Genomic DNA, 17,622 nt, shown 5'->3' on the forward strand with positions numbered 1-17,622 from the left:
TCCCTTACCTAGCTCAGGTTACAGGCTCTGGTATCGTCCATCCCCTAAAGTCCTCCCCTGCTCTCCCATTCCCCACACAGACAGCCCCTACTCCATCACATCTCTCCCCCCTTTGAGACTGAACTGAGTGGGGTCACTCTGCCCAGTGACCTGGGGAAGTTCAGGGCCCCCTCTCCGGGACAACGCATCCGCTATCAGGTTGGCACTTCCCTTCACATGGACCACATCTATGTCATAGTCCTGCAGGAGCAGGCTCCACCTCAGGAGCTTGGCGTTGGCTCCTTTCATCTGGTGCAGCCAGGTCAGGGGAGAGTGGTCGGTGTACACGGTGAAGTGTCGCCCAAAGAGATATGGCTCCAGCTTCTTAAGGGCCCACACCATGGCTAGGCATTCCTTCTCGATGGCCGCGTAGTTTTGCTCCCGGGTAGCAGCTTCTTACTCAGGTACATGATGGGGTGTCTTTCCCCCTTTTCATCCTCCTGCATTAACACCGCCCCCAGTCCCGTGTCTGAGGCATCAGTGAACACCATAAAGGGTTTGTCAAAATCTGGGTTTGCCAGAACTGGGCCACTAACCAGAGCCTCCTTCAGCGCCTGGAAAGCCTCCTGGCACTGCTCAGTCCAGATCACCTTGTCTGGCTTCCCCTTTTTGCACAGTTCAGTGATGGGGCCGGCTATGGCACTAAAGTGGGGCACGAACCTTCGATAGTACCCCGCCATCCCAATAAAGGCCTGGACCTGCCTTTTGGTTTGGGGAGCAGGCCAGTCTCTGATCACCTCCACCTTGGCTGGTTCCGGCTTCAGGCAGCCGCTCCCCACCCGATGGCCCAGGTAAGATACTTCAGCCATCCCCACCTTGCACTTCTCAGCCTTTACTGTTAACCCAGCCTTTTGGAGTCAGTCCAGGACTTGTTTAACCTGGGACATGTGGTCCTCCCAGGTCTGGCTGAAGACACAGATGTCGTCAGTATACACCACGGCAAAACTCTCCATCCCCCTCAGTAGTTGATCCACCAGGTGCTGGAAGGTGACCGGCCCTCCCTTGAGGCCGAAGGGCAGGGTCAGAAACTCATAGAGCCCCAGAGGGGTGATAAAGGCCGATTTCAGCCTTGCATCTGCGTTCAGCGGCGCTTGCCAGTGGCCCTTTGTAAGATCCATAGTGGTGAGGTACCGAGCACCTCCCAGCTTGTCTAGGAGCTCGTCAGGCCTGGGCATGGGGTAGGCATCAGATACGGTAATGGCATTGAGCTTTCGATAGTCCACAGAGAACCGGATTGACCCATCCTTCTTGGGGACCAGCACCACTGGCGAGGCCCAAGGGCTGGAAGACAGCTGGATCACCCCCAAAGCCAGCATGTCGCTGACCTCTCTTTCAAGATCCTGGGCAGTTTTACCAGTGACCCAAAAAGGGGAGCATCTTATAGGGGGATGTGACCCGGTCTCCACCCTGTGGACAGTCAAATTAGTGCATCCAGACTGGTTGGAAAACAGCTGTCGGTACAGATGCAGCACCCCTCTGATCTCGGCGTGCTGGCCCGGGGTCAGCTGATCAGAGAGGGGAATTGCTTCCAGGGGGGAACCAGCTTTTGTCCCAGGGAATAGATCCATTAAGGGGTCATCTCCCTGCCCCTCCCAATGTCCACACACAGCCAACACCACATTCCCCCTGTCATAGTATGGTTTCATCATGTTCACATGGTACACCCGACGGTGATGTGCCCGGTTTGACAGCTCCACCACATAGTTTACCTCATTCAGTTGCTTGATAACCTTGAAGGGCCCTTCCCAGGCAGCCTGGAGTTTGTTTCTCCTCACGGGGATGAGAACCATCACCTGATCCCCGGTGGCGAAGGCACGGGCCCGTGCCGTGCAGTCATATCAGACCTTCTGCCTCCTTTGGGCTTGGGCCAGATTCTCCCTGGCCAGGCCCATGAGCTAGACCAGTCTTTCCCGGAAGGTCAGGACATACTCCACCACTGACTCTCCCTCGGGAGTGGCCTTCCCCTCCCATTCGTCCCTCATCAGGTCTAGGGGCCCCTTTACTCGCCTTCCAGACAACAGTTCGAAAGGTGAAAACCCGGTAGATTCCTGGGGTACCTCCCTGTACGCGAACAGCAAGTGAGGTAAGTACTTGTCCCAATCCTGCGGGTACTGGTTCATAAATGTTTTTAGCATCATCTTCAGCATCCCGTTGAACCTTTCCACCAGCCCGTTGGACTGGGGGTGATACGCTGAGGCCCAGTTGTGCTGGACCCCACATTTCTGCCATAAGGACCGGAGCAGGGCCGACATGAAGTTGGACCCCTGATCCGTTAAGACCTCCTTGGGGAACCCCACCCTGCTGAAAATTGTCAGCAGCGCATCTGCCACTGTGTCTGCTTCGATAGAGGACAAGGCCACCGCCTTGGGATAGCGAGTGGCAAAATCCACCACCACCAGGATGTATTTCTTCCCTGACCGGGTCGTCTTGCTGAGGGGTCCCACTATGTCCATGGCCACCTTCTGGAAAGGCTCTTCTATGATGGGTAAAGGCCTCAAAGCCGCTTTCCCCTTGTCCCGGGCCTTCCCCACCCTCTGGCGGGGGTCACAGGATTGGCAGTACTGTCGGACCTGGGTAAAGACCCCAGGCCAGTAAAAGTTCTGTAGTAGCCTCTGCCTGGTGCGCCGGATTCCCTGGTGCCCTGCGAGAGGGATGTCATGGGCCAGGTACAACAGCTTGTGACGGAACTTCTGGAGAACCACCAGCTGCCTCCTGATCCCCCGTGACTCTACTTCCCCTGGGGGAGCCCATTCTCGGTACAGGAACCCCTTCTCCCAGAGGAACCTCTCCTTGCAACCTCTCCTCATGGTCTGTACCACACTAAGGTCAGCCCGGTCCCTGGGCTTCTGCAAGGAGGGATCATTCTGCAACTCAGCCTGGAACTCAGCAGCTGGGACAGGGATGGGGACCGGCTCTTTCTTGCTGGCTGGGTCTGAGGCTGCAGCCTCTCTGAACCGTGCCCCTGGGTGTTCCCCGCCCCCTGGGTTAGGGTCCTGCACCTCGGGTCGAGTACCTTCCCCGTTGTCGGGGTGCAGTGCCCTTTGCCGACTCTGACTACAAGTCACGACCAGGGCACTCTGGGTGTTACTAGGCCAGTCCTCGAGGTCCCCTCCCATTAACACGTCCATGGACAAATATGGGTGTACCCCCACATCCTTGGGGCCCTCCTTGGCCCCCCACTTCAGGTGTACCCTCGCCACGGGCACCTTGATTGGGGTCCCGCCCATGCCCATCAGGGTCAGGTAGGTGTCGAGCACCATCCGATCTGAGGCCATCACCTCGGGCCGGGCCAGTGTCACCTCTGCGCCCGTGTCCCAGTACCCAGTGACCTTCCTCCCATCTACCTCCAGGGAAACAATGCACTCTTTCCGGAGGGGCAGCCCCGCGCCCACCCGGTAAACCAAAAACCCGGAGCCTGGAGCATCCAGCCCCCCAGAGGAGCTGACCTGGGGACCTCCTCCCTCCTTCACAGGTGGTATGTTGCCAGCCTCCCTTTCCTGGGAATGTAGCCCCTTATCCGATTGGGTTTTTACCCAGTCCACCCTCTGCGGGTTGGGTCTGCTGGGTCTGTCCCTGAGCTTGGGGCACTGGGCCCGTATGTGGCCTCATTGACCACAGCGATAGCAGCCCATGTCTCGTGGGTCCCCTTGAGTGGGTCGGAGGGACCTGACGCTGAATGTTCCACTTTTGGGGGGGTTCTCCATAGGCCCCCTTTGGGAGGTCCCATGATGACTCTCTCTCTGCGTTGAGGCAGGCTTGCTCCTTCGAGACTCCTCCCTGCCATCCCCTGCCCGACTGACCACAAATTGGTCGGCCAGCTGGCCTGCATGCTGCGGGTTCTCCGGCTTCTGGTTCATCAACCACAGCCTCAGGTCGGACGGGCACTGCTCGTACAGGTCCTCCAGTATGAAGAGGTCAAGCAGGTCCTCTTTAGTTTGGGCCCCAGCTGTCCACTTGCGGGCATACCCCTGCGCCCGGTTGACCAGTTGTAGGTATGTGACCTCACGGGTTTTACGCTGGCTCCGGAACTTTTTCTGGTACATCTCAGGAGTCAGCCCAAACTCGCGGAGCAGGGCCTGTTTGAACAGTTCGTAGTCCCCTGCCTCCTCCCCTTTCAGTCGGCTGTACACCTCCACGGCTGTGGAGTCCAGTAAGGGGGTGAGACATGAGATCCTGTCTGCAGGGTCAACCCCGTGCAGCTCGCAGGCATTCTCAAAGGCCGTCAGAAAGGCATCTATGTCCTCCCTCTCCTTACGCCGGGGCAGCAAGTGCTTATCAAAGCTCTTTGTAGGCTTGGGTCCCCCCTCACTCACCGCAGCTGGGGCCTCACTGCTTCTCAGCTGGGCCAGGTCCAGCTCATGTTTATGCTGTTTCTCCTTCTCCTCCCGCTCATGTTTACGCTGGTTCGCCTCATGTTTACGCTGGTTCACCTTCTCCTCCAGCTCTTGCCTCTTTAACTCGAGCTCTTCCCGTCTCAGCTCCCTTTCATATTCCAGCCGCATCCGCTCCACGGATGCTGAGCGTTGCCGGGAGGATCCCCTGCTGGGGACTGAGCTTCGCTGGGCAGATCCCCTGCTGGCCGGGGGTGTCACGGTGCCCTCGGTATTCACTGGGCTCATCTTCGCCCTTCCCCTAGGCCTAGGAAGGGGGGGTCTCGGGAAGCCCTCGTCCGCCGGCTGACCACGCCCAGCGGGGACAGACACTGGTGCCTGCGCTGCATCTGCCCGGCTGCTTCCCTCAGAGAGAGGGCTCCATTCATTCATGCAGTCTCCCTGCTCCAGCTGGGCAATCAGCTGGTCCTTGGTGAGTCTCCCCGGGCGCAGCCCCCTCTGCTTGCACAGCTCCAGCAGGTCGCACTTGCGCCGCTTGGCATACATCTTCCTGCTGGGCACTCCCAGGCCAGAGTGCTTGCCGCTCCCCACGGTTTCCAGGGGGACCCCTAGTGCACCAGCCCTTCTTGAGGTCACCACCTCTCTGCCAGGGTCGAGCTGTAGACTCCTCTGCCCCTGGGACCGCTTGCTGCAATCCCCCAGGGGACCCTGTTACTGCAAAGTCCTTCTCACTGGGCACACACTTCCAGGGGTTAACCACCCCTTCGTTTTACTGCTCCCCAGTCACTTACTACAGGAAGCGTCGTCCATGGGGTGCAGTATCTCCCGCCGCTGCCACCAGTTGTCACGGAGTGTGGGGAGTCCAGCCCTGCACTCCTCTCCTGGGACCCACAGTGACTCTCAGCCAGCCAGTAAAACAGAAGGTTTATTGGACAACAGGAACACAGATTACAGCAGAGCTTGCAGGCACAGTCAGGACCCCTCCATCGAGTCCTTCTGGGCTTTCAGGGTGCTTGGATCCTAGCTAGGATACCCTGAATTCCGCGCACACAGCCCCAAGCCCAAACTCAAAACTGCTTCCCTCCAGCCACTCCCTTCCTTTGTCCTCCTTCCCGGGCAAAGGTGTTGACCTTTCCCCTCCCTTACCTAGCTCAGGTTACAGGCTCCGGTATCGTCCATCCCCTAAAGTTCTCCCCTGCTCTCCCATGCCCCACACAGACAGCCCCTACTCCATCACAATATCCTTCTGGCACACCTCTCTGCCATGGGCACCTTGGTATGTAAGCCTGCACCTTCTCCAGTTGTCATCTTTTTTTCTCTGGCCTTCTCCATGAAGATTCATAGCACAAATATGGCATCAGTCATGCTCCTTCCTAGCATGAATCCATACTGGCCCTGCCAAATTCCAACCATTTAACATAGACACTTTTTGTAATCGTCTCTCTTACTTTCATAGCACGTAACTTCAGCTTAACCAGGCAATAATTAGCACTCAGTGTAACATTGCATTTATGTTTAACAATAGGCACCACAAAGCTTTTACACCATTCAGCCAGCATTTTCCCTTTCTTAAGAATAACATTAAACAAACCTGTAAGATACTTGATACCTTCCCAATGATACCACTGCATCTCCCTGGTACTTTGTCTGGTCCACGTGCTTTCTCCCTTTTCTTAAAGTGCCTCTGCAAGCTCTTCCTCTTGCATGCAATCTATCATGCCCCAGAGTTTGGTGGACATGTTCTTAATTCCTCCACGGAGTTCTCCTCATCCGTCACTCTTTCAAAATAATCACTCCAAACTTCATGGATGGAGCCACCGTTTGTTTGCAATAGACCTTATTCATTTCTAATGTAATGCAGCCAGCTAGAACGCGGGCAACCCAGTGATATCATTTGCTTTGGCAGGACATAGGACAGAAGATGTTCATGCAAATATATTGGCCCAAGATTTTTCACTTAGCTAAGTGAGTTACCAGTACAGCCCTCTCAGGCATGGCTTGCTGAGCCCTGCTTTGTGCATTAGCATTTCCCAAGGAGACATCCTAAGTGGAACAAAGGTGAATGTTAAAACTGAGTATTAAAGACACCCCTGTATTCCCTGGGAATTTGAACACTGTTTCCCCACTTCCCTTTGTTGCCGCTCCCAGTGTGGGGGAAGGGCAGAGGGCCCAACAACAATGGCTCAGAAAGGCAGTGGGGGGTGACCTCCATAGGGGAGGATTAGCGCTGCGTGGGTAGCCTGCCTTCCTCCTGTCATTCACAGCCACCATTCAGATGTGCCAGCTGGCAGGTGCCAACCCTCAGAACAGTCCTTGATCATGCTGGGCGGCTTTCCCTGCTCCCCTCGCCTGCTCTTGTCCATGGAAAGGGCCCAGAATTTAACCCCTGAGTGAGGAGAGGTCCCCACCGAAGAGCCGCCTGGGCCTCTGCTGGAGTCCTGCATGGATGCCTCTTTCCCAGCGAGTGCCTCACTCTCACCCAGCTTCTTGAGCTCAGCACAAGAGCAGGTGACGCCTTACAAAACTTTTCAGTGGATTTAACTCAGTGGGACCCAGCACACAAAATATACCCCTGGAAGTGCTGTACCACACCACTGGCACCTGCTTCTCACAGAGCCCTCGGTGAGGAGGTGACTGGTGTGGGAGGCAGAACCAGTGGGGCCCATTACTCCTGCCCCCATAAGGAGGGCAGTACTAAAGCCATTGATGAGCATCCTTTAAGCCAGATCCTCCCACCCATCCAACTGTTGGAAAAGCAGCTAGAAAAATGAAGGAAAACCCAGACCTCAGCCAAGGATCAATGTCACACTGAGATGTTGTTTAAGGTACAATCACACTTTGCCCCAATGATTTCCTTAAGCCAAGATGCTAACCCTCGCTCCGTTTGGTGCCCCATAAACACGCATAGAGTCAAACAGTTCAGATCAGCATCCAAACTTATGGGACCCTCTCTAAACTGAATTTCCAGGCCTTTCAGGGCTCATGTCCAGCTGATGCCCACATGCAAGTCTGTTATGTTAATTTCACAAGGCATAAATATGCCCTCTGGGAAGTTGCAATGTAACCTGACTTTATTTCTTAGAATTCAGAACGATAACCTGCAAGAACTAAAACCAGAGAAAGAGAAAGCAGGCTGCTCTCTAAGGCAGAGAAACACAATTCAACCCATCCTGCTCTAGGCTGGCTCTCTGTAGACTGACTGCTCAAGGCCTAGATTGCACACTTCCCTACAGAGTCCTCCAGCTTGCACGCAGGACCAAGAAGCCCTTTACAAACTTAAAGTGATAGCTTGTAATTTCAACACAGTTTTCAATATACCATAAGATCCAAGCTCTTTTCAGAGATGAGAAATGTGCCATCTTTCCAGAGAAAGGCACTCAGGAACTTTGGCATGCTCAGACAGCGGCGTACAATAACTGCTGGACTGTACCTCCTCTGCAGAGTTCATTCCAAAAACCACCTATATTGGCTATTTCATCCCAACCTCCCTGTCCGCCGCTCAACATCCCACCCCATCTGATATCTCAACAACAGGAGGCAGAAGTTCTAACTGGAAGGAAGTTTCAGGTCCACTACTGCTCTCACCTACCCTAGTCTGACACTGGTGGGAAGCCAGTGATGTCAGCAGGAATACATTACACAGGTAGAAGTGGAATCAGGATCAGCCCCATATCACCTGATCCTGATCTCATGCTGATTTTACACTAGCATGAGCCCTTTGACTTCAGTGAATTTACTTCTGATTTACACCAGCATAAATCAAGTCAGAATCAGGCCCATTATTTCTGAAAATCCTAAACCAGCCACCTGAATGACAGCACCAGGCAATTGCCTAGAGATGGAGGCAGATGTCACAGTGATAGAGGCTGTATAGAGTTAGTCTGACCATTCCCATCAACAGACCTGGCCATGCCTCAGTTTTCTCTGCTAGTTTGTTCCAGTTACCATCTGTCTGTTCTAATACAGGAACTCTTCCTGCCCTGTGTAAATTCACTGCTGGGGAAAGGTGCTGAACTGACAGCCTGGGAGACTCCAGCCATATGGTTTGACGGCAGAGAAGGGACAGCATGGACACCAGTAGGACATCATCCCCCAGCTACCCCGTGTCATTGTACATCAATCCTGACCTGGCAGGCACTCCATGTTGAGGAAGACTCTTGTCTAATGGACACTGGATTGGTCAGAGCTTGTGATGGTCTTCTGAACCCTCTTCCCCTGAAGTAACATGACTTCTCTGTTAGGAAGATGAGTTCCAAGAGCAACCTGGGACTGGGAAGGGTCAGACAATGCAGCCTTAGGGAGTGCTTTGTTCATTATCTTTATCTAACTAGAGCGAAGCTAGATTTCTAAGGCTTCATCTACACATACAAGTTTTTCCAATATAGTTCTGTTGGTTAGAGGTGTGATATCTTACTGATATATTTATGCAGGTAAAAGCCATAGTATAGACCCAGTTATACTAGTATAAAGGTGACAGCGATTTCCCTTCCTGTACAGGAACAGCTATACATCTAAGCAGTTTTATACTGATTTAACTGTCCATACTGGGGTATGGTGTTTGTGCATCTTTAATGGTACCAGTATAGTTAAAGCAATAGGACTTTCTAGTGTAGACAAGCCCAATGGCACTTGTCTGGTATTTAAGTTCCTTCTCTGGCTGAGATGATTTAGTTGGGAATTGGTCCTGCTTTGAGCAGGGGGTTGGACCAGATGATCTCCTGAGGTCCCTTCCAACCCTGATATTCTAGGATTCCATGATTCCCCTCACAAAGCCCGTTGCCAAATCCGTCCCTCGTTTCTTTTCAGTCCTTCAGAGGACAAAGAGCACGACTGAATTTGGCTCAGCGTGGGCAGACTGCCGATGTGAAGTAGCTGAGCAAGGCTTGCTGTTGGCACCCTTCCAGAACCAGGGTACTGACGCGAGGGCCCCCTGAGAGTGGGGAGAAGAATACCGCCTGTTACTGCCACGACTCCCGCTCCCACTCACTGCTCAGTTCTTCGGGAGCCCATTCTTCCCTTATGCCCAGCGTTAACCTCAGACGCTGGCCCTGGGACGAGGGATGCAAGGCTCCAAACAACAGGCCCTGGCTCCAGACCTGCCTGCTGTCTTTTCACAGGGCTGCCTCAGGCCATCATGCTGCCGAACATCAGTGGCAATGCCCGATTAATTAGGCCTGGGAGAAAGCAGCAGGGGAGTTATTTCTCCTGGGGTAGGATGGGAAAACTGCCCAAACAATGGCTCCATTATGCACACCCCTCTGAATGGGCAGCTCGGGAACACTGTTAATAAGAGAAAGAGGATTTTTGTTTCCCTAAAGATACATTACGATGGGGGGAGGGAGGAAGAGGGTACCTGTGTGGTGACCCATGAGCAAACGAAAGTTGGTCTCAGTCCTGAGGGGGAAAGGTCTTGGTCCCAACTGGCACCACTGCCAGGGGGCAGCCAGAGCCAAGCACGGAAAGGAAATGAGCCTGAACAGCTCTTGCACGCTGCCCGTGGATCAAGGGAGGCTGACAGGAAGCTGGCCTGTTGATAAATAATGTCAGCCGGCAGGGTTACCAACCCAGCACCTTCTTCACTAACAAAGATCCATACCGGGGGCTATTCTAAAAGCACGTTGAGGCAGGGCTGTCCCAGGGATTACCTGGCCCTACACAAAATGAGACATGGTGTTCCATGAGATCCTGACTTGGCCATGACCATAACACTCCTCACCCCCAAACCACATGTATGTATCTGTGTCCCCCACCCCAACCATTGTGGATGCCTGGGATTCACCTTCCCCCTTTTCTCCTCTGCTGACACCATCCCAGGCACCCACAGAGTGAGAACTTAGGACCTTAGACTGAAGTGAACAGCAACACTCTATGGAAGAGGAATTCAGTTCCTCCCATCTCACCAGTGCCAGGTTGGAGGTGACCCTAGATGGGATCTCTCTCCTCAGTATAGGTACAACATGAGTTGGACACTGTGCAGATTCTCTAAGCCAATATACCTCAGCCCTGGCCTGGAGGGGCAGGGTAGGTCAGCCTCCAGGATCTTTGCTAAGAGCCCCAACAAGGGAACCAGTGGTGGTAGCTTGGAAGAGGACTAAGACCTCTATGAAGTCCACTAGGGATTTTACATGGAAGGTGCTCGGATACTGTGGTGATGGGCAGCAGTATAAAACACTGTGAGACATTGATGAATAGACAGATTGACTGACCTCTCAGGTCGATTAACACAAGTGAGAGAACAAACAGCAGCTGGTTACAATTTTTGGTCCCCACTGGTTTAGTAATTTAGGTTCAGGTCTGAGAGCTCTGCAAGGCTGTTGTTTGTAAATGTAAGGGACACAGCACAGCAGAGTGAGGCACGGCTCAAGGCTGTGCCGGAGGCTCATCTCCCTCGCCTTCATTCCCACTTCCCTTCCCTAAAAGCCAGGGTCACGAATAAATGGAGGGGGAGGCAGAGACCCCAATCACATTTCCCCCCTTCCCATCTCCAGTGGCAGTCACCCAATGCCACAATGGATCCTCAGCTCAGGGAAGAGCGCCTCCTTCTGGATCACCAGCCCCACTTCCTGAAGTGCCTGAGAGGTCGTCTATCTGCAGACTGTCCAGGGCTAACAGTGCCCAGAATGAGATGGCTGGAATCAGCTAACTGTTATTCACCAGGGGGACATAAAAGCATATTACATTGAAGTGTTTATTGACTCTTTTTATGCACCCAGCATCAATAGACATGAAAGCCTAACAGCTTGTAGACATGAGTGCAAACTACCTGTACCAGGTAACCCATCCAGCCTACAGCTCTCTCTGTGCTGTGAATAAATAACTCAGCAATGGTCCATCCCCGGTATTTCTCGGGCTGCACCGCTGAAGGTCAGGAAAGTTGTCTCCTTTTCACTATTGTCGTCATCACTGGCTAGCTAAGCTCACAAAACGGAGCAGGGGAATGCAGGTTCAGGGTAAGAACAGACTTCACGTAGGAAACCAGAATTGCTCTCTCAGGAATGCAGGCAAGTGGCCAGCTCTGGGATCCGGGCTGCACAAAGCAGGCTGCAGCTCATTTTGTGCTTTAAAGAGAAGGGAGGGTGGTATTAGAACCTTCACGAAAAGGCCCTAGGTATCTGTAACCCTCCTGCCCATCTGAGTTGGCAGCAACAAGGGCTGGGTTCAGTATCTAGGGGTTCCCTTTCAATAACACAATGCAAAACTGGCTGGAGCCCCACCCAGTGACCTGGGACAATTACACACCACCCCCCTGTCTCTAAGAGGCAATACTTCCCCACTCACAAGCACAGAGTTTGAGTGGAGCAAAATCCTTTTAATAAAGGAGGGAAACAATGCAGCATTATGTTGTGGAAACACCTCAAACAGGATTCATAACACAAATCATGAGCAAAAGACCACCCCCAGGTAAGTTTGGCAGTGTCCTTTTCCCCTCAGGGTCTTAAGTCCAGCAACCCAACAGTCACCCCACCCACAGTTTCTGGCCTTGGCCAGTGCAACCCCCAGAGTTCAGAAGTTCCTCTGCAGAGTTTATCTCCCAGCCTGGGTGTAAGTAGGGGGAGGGGCATCTCACATGCTCAGCTCTCGGGTTGATGGCCGATTGCCATGCCTCTCCGTGGAGTTCTGTTGCAGTCTTCACTGCCAGCTGCATCTCTCCACCAACCACCCTGCTAGCCTCTCCACTCGCCATGCCTCTCCATTCCTCTCCACTAGTCATCTTGCTATCTGCTCCGCTCACCTCACCACACCTCACCTCTCCGTGCCACTCCACCAGCCGCCCTGCTATCCGCTCTGCTCACCACACCTCAGATCTTCACTATCCACTTCTCTCTACTAGCCATCCTGCTAGCCACTCACCAACTTGTCTTCAGTCCCCACTCCCCAACACAGCCCTCAACAATCTCAACCCTTTAGTGACTTCAGCTCTCAGTGACTTTAGCTAGTAGTAGGAGAGCCTCAGTACTAGTACACCACTAGCCCAAAGTAGGCCTAATGTTTATACCCGCATACGAGTGATTGTGGCTCTGTAGCATATAACAAGACTCCCAGTGGAATCAAAATTAGTACTGTTATTAAACATTGGATATAGAAGAAGTCAAAATGGTATTTAGGACCCTCAGAAAACACACATGCTAACAGGTATAAAAACACACACACACACACATATACTCAAGTCACTGGGTTTTGGAACTTATGTCCCTTGCCTGGTGAGTGCTTCTAGGTTGAGGGCAAGTCCCTCCATCATAAAATGCCAAGTACAGTTCTACTGTCCTTCCTTCACATAATGAGGATAACAACACTTTATTACTCCTGCCCCAATAACAAAGATACTGGGCATCCCACAGCAATCAAAGTGATCATTTGGGCCAGCAGTTCCATCATGCTAGGCAGGGTAGGTGTGCCCATGCAAACGAGATCAGCCCCTGAAGTCCTTTTCCACAGCTCACCACCAGATGTCAGGGGAGAGCTAATTCTGACTCTGCTTACCTCTCTCTCTCTCTAGATTTAGGAACGGAGTTCTCCTCCCCCCGTCTCACTTGAAAGAAGCATCCTGGGACCCTCTGTGTTATTGAACTAATCACTGTTCTAATCTCAGACAGCTGGGATGTGTAGGCTTTGAAGTCACCCATGTTCAGCAAAGGCAACAGAGCCAGGGGCAGTTGGCCATGTGTTGGCTGGAGAGCAGGAAGAAAGTTCTCTGCTCCACTGGGAGTTACAGGGCTTCAAGGAGAAGAACAAACGTGGCTCTTGGCTGTCTAACCGCAACCAGAGAGTCCCAGCTGAGCATCCTAAAGAAACCAAAAGCACGGCTCCCTTCTCCCCTCATGTATTAACTCTTCCCCTCCAAGTGAGCCCGAGGAAGAGAAGAGTTCTTGTTGTTTACAGTTAAAGGGAGTGATGAGAAAGAAGCATCCATGTGTGGCTGGGAAAGATGCAGAATTCAGCCTTCAGGTTATGCTGTTATATGAATTCCTTTAAGGACTCATGCTCTAGGGAGGTTTGAAACCTATTTGTCTGGTGTTGCCTTGTCCAAGAGACAGCCTTTGTCCTTACCCTTTGTGGTAGACTCACTAGCAATGCAATCTATGCATTAGATATTTATAAAGAGACAATCACTGTCATATCTACACAGAACTGGGATACCACAAGGTTGAAAGAGAAAGCAAAATCTATCCTAGTTTGTATATGAAGCACCAAGGATGGTTGGGAAAGGAAGAGCTGGGTGGAAAGCAGAATTTTAAAAAAATGATAATCTGGACTGGGGATGAAAAGTCAAAATTCCAAATATTATGAAGAAAGAAATATTCCAAAAAAATTTCAGTTCACAATCAAAACATTTCATCTCGACAATGTCAAAACAATACAAAACATTATACATGTAACATTGAAATACTATAATGTAATGTAGAAGTCTACATACAATGTGTTGATGTTACCAAAATGAAACAAAGTCCAAATGAATCATTTCAATTTTTTTTCAGTTGAAAACTTAGTGGAAATTGATACCTTCCCATGAAAGGTTGAGATTTTGACAAAATTACATTTTCCAACAGAAAACTCTTCCATTAAAAATGCTTCAACAGCTCTAGACAGGGCTTTGAGAAGTTTCAGAAATTCTCTTTGTTCATGTCCAGCCCACCTAGTAGTCCTCAAAAGACAGAATAGTTCTTTCCATGGTGCATGAATCCCAAGCTACCATTGACTCAGGGATATGTCCATTCTGCAGTTTGAGGCGTGATAGCAGCATAGATAGACGTAGGGCCGGATTTAGACGCAGACGACCCAGGTGACTAACTGGGGTGCCAGGCTTGGGGGGCCTGGGCTCAGGGTGCTGTGAGATGTTCAAAAACGCCAGAGACCCTCTTCGCCTCGGGCCTCATTTGGTCTAGGCCCTGGATAGACATACCCACTCCAGCAGTGTGGTAACGCGGGATTCAGCGTGGGCTGTACAAGCCCTTTGGGGACCCCAGACACATATTCAAGTGGCTAACCTGTGCTGAAACCCAGGGCCTCTGTTTGAACTGCTATTACTAGCCCAGGGGAAGCTAGTGCCAGTGCATCTACCTGTGCTGCACCATAATTCAGCTTGCCATGTAGACATACCTGCAGGGACAGACCTAAGCATAGGACCAACATGAAAGGGAGAGCACTAGGAACCGTTGAACAGAGCCAACAGAAAGCCCTGTCTCCTGGAGAAGACTGAACTAGCCAGAGCTCTGCAGGTGGATCGTAACACAGAGAGAAGAGGCAGGACAGACTAGGAGGGCCAGAGAAAGGAAACTTGGAAACGAGACAGATGGCTCAGAAATCAGCAGGCGGAAAAGAAGTGGCTGAAGTCAGTGTTCATCAATAGATGAGGACTGGGATTATCAAGACTGATGGAAGAGTAAATGTCAGCAGTGTAACCCCCAAGGAGATGCCCTAGATTCCTGGAGCTCTGTCTGCTGGCAGCTCAGGGAGGAGGAGCGAAGGCAAACTCAGAGAGTCTGCCCAGCCACCACTAGGAAGTGAAATGCCCCTCCCAGGGAGTTCAGGAAAGGGGAGTAGCCATTTTGGAGTCAGTCTGGAGCCAGCCTGGGCAAGGGCAGGACTGGCTGTGTGGGGAGCTGGTGAGTCCCAGGCCTGCAGGCAGGATTCCCCGAGAACAGGCCTCTAGGGACCTGACTGCAGAGCTCTCAGCTGTGTTTTTCCTTCCCCACTGATGATTCCCAGTTGGTAGCATTTGCTGGGACATTTCCCCAGCCAGGCTGAGTTCACCCTCCAGCTCCCTAGGTGAGACCAGTCACCACATGGTCAGCTCTGCTCTGTCTGCTAGTCCAGGGAAGCTGCCTGCTGAGTGTGTGACTGGAGGCTACAGTTTGGATGTTAGGGGAGTTGTGTAACCTGCACCTTGAGCCCTGCATCCCTTTGTGGTGAGGGGAAATCCTGGGGCCGATGCAGCCTGATTCCTGCCTGAGGAGGATCCCTGCAAGCAGACAGGTGCCACTCTGCAGTGACTGAGGGATCCAGCGTCATCTTCGAACCTGAGGATCATTCTTGGAGTTTGTGAGTGCACCAGCTTTTAGTTAGTTAGTCAGGGAATTTGTTTTGGGGACCCCCTACTCCCTGAACTGTGTCCTCAAGCCAGTGAGTCAGGGTTTGAGGATTTTATATCTGCTGCATATTACACCTGTGGAGGGATTTACCACCTCCTCCCACTTGTGAGTCCTTTAGGCTGTACTGAACCCAGTGAGCCACACTGCTAAACCACTGCAGAGAAGAATTTTATAAGTCATCAAGGTCCCAGCAAAGTACGCGTACCAACGGGACACTAATTTTACACTTGTTACATCAAGTCACGGATATTTTCATTGTGGGCACCAGTGACCCTCAAAATAGTGTTTCTCTCTGTTATGTTGTATTTGTCTCCTGTTTAATATAATTATTGTGTTGAATATATTTTTATGTGTTTGTGTTATTTCTTGGAAGTCTCCAACTATCTGGCAAGTAAGTGGGGATTACTCCGTAGTTAGAATTTTCTGTCCAAGCTGCCCTGGTGACCCTGCCAGGAAGGAGTGAGGGAGGTGGAGGCACCACCACATAATTTCATAGAAAGAAAATACACTCTGCTGAGTGGGTGGCAGGATCCAAAAGAACCCAGACCTGTCCATCAAAACCTGTAAGCGGATTGGCATTAAAGGAGGTAACCAGGTGGAGTGGGGCGCTACATCAGGACGGATGGAAGAGTAAATGTCAGCAGGAAGCTACCATCTCAGTGAGTAGAATAGCAGTTGGTGGCCGTTCCTGAAGGAGTTTCACAAAGGAAGCTGATAACTGTGGGGTTGGCACAATGTTCTTCCGTCTATTGGACAGTGAAAACACTCACCGAGATAGCTACAGCCAGTGGCAGCATGTGCCAAGAGTGCCTGATAAATAGCTCAGTGCTCTGTGGCTAGGACTTGCTGCCCATTGAAGAAATGGGGGAGCGTCTCTCTCTTTAAGGAGAGCACAGGTGCTAGAGAGGGACTTCTGGCTGAACTCCCTCTGGGACCCTTCTGCACACACTGAGTCTGGCTTTGTGCATGTGTTATGGAAACTCTCATGGGTCTCCTGGTTGAACAAATTCTAAAGCACTTCAGCAGGCTGCAAGCAGCCATGGAAAATATAGAGGCACAAAGAGGGCCAGAGAGAGGTCTGACAGGAGGAGGGGGAGTGGTGTTTGAGTTTATTTTGTCTTTAGGCCAGTTACCAAGAGACATGGAGTCTGTCTTCCCAGTTCACGTCTTGATTTCCACTTGCACTTTTTTTCTCTGTGTACTGCCCATGCAACCTAACACCTGCTGCCAAACCCTGCCATGCACTCCCCCATGCAGCCTGTTTCCCCGTTGCCAGAACCCCTGGCATGCAGACCCCAGGCAAATCCCATTCCCCATGGCTGGAACCGCCTCCCACCCCCAGTCACTGCAATGTACTCCTGTGTCTTTTGCCTAGTCTGCAACCGGGGGGAGGGGCAGCAAGTGAAGCACTCCCAGAGCAGACAGAAGGGGTGAGATAAGCAGGCTGAGGGAAGGAGTGAATGGGTGCTGAGAGGGAAAGGCAGTCTTCGGGGAGGGAAGGAGGGCTGGCCAGTTCTCGTGCCTCTGCACTCAGGGCTTAAAGAGCCACGATATCAGATTAATTCCCAGTACTGCAATCGGTGCTAGGAGAGGCCCTGGCTATTATCTAGTAGCTGTATTTCTCTCTGAGTCATCCCATGCTCAGCCAGAGACAGGGCAAGAGAGACCTTGTAAATCCGAGAGTGAGCAGAGCATCCCTGGGCTGTTTAAGAGCTGAGCCAAGTTTACAGAGTTCTTTTTTTCATATATGTGTGTATATATATAGTATTACAGACCTTTACGGGCCCAATGTAATGATTGCCTGGAAACAGCGCAGTGCACAGAGGAATAGCACAAAAGACTTTTCTGGGCTGCATCTGCAACACCTCTGACCATGCTGCCAGAGGGAAGTAACAGAGCAGAGGAGCATTTCCCTCCCATCACAACTGACAGCAGACACAATCGAGGAGGAAAGCACCTGTCCTCTGGAAGCTGGAATCCCGTCCATGCAAACAGCCACCTGCACACAAGAGTAATTTTTCTTGGATGTGTTTCCCCCATTGTTGGAGTGGAAAAAATTCCCCTGCATTCAGGGGGATGGAAGTCGAAAGCTTGGCCTACCAGACCAGCCTTGAGCAGAAAGCTCTGCATAAGGAGAGCACTAATGGGCTCCCACTAAGCAA

General features: G+C 51.9%; 1 protein-coding gene across 3 annotated transcripts in view; it reads right to left on the bottom strand.

The window, feature by feature from the left end:
* LOC115642712 (serine/threonine-protein phosphatase 6 regulatory ankyrin repeat subunit B-like) overlaps positions 1-17,622 on the bottom strand; it is a 98,760-nt gene that overhangs the window by 67,405 nt on the left and 13,733 nt on the right. The window lies entirely within an intron of this gene.

This window comes from Gopherus evgoodei, unplaced genomic scaffold, assembly GCF_007399415.2.
Source record: "Gopherus evgoodei ecotype Sinaloan lineage unplaced genomic scaffold, rGopEvg1_v1.p scaffold_44_arrow_ctg1, whole genome shotgun sequence".
NCBI lineage: Eukaryota > Metazoa > Chordata > Testudines > Testudinidae > Gopherus > Gopherus evgoodei.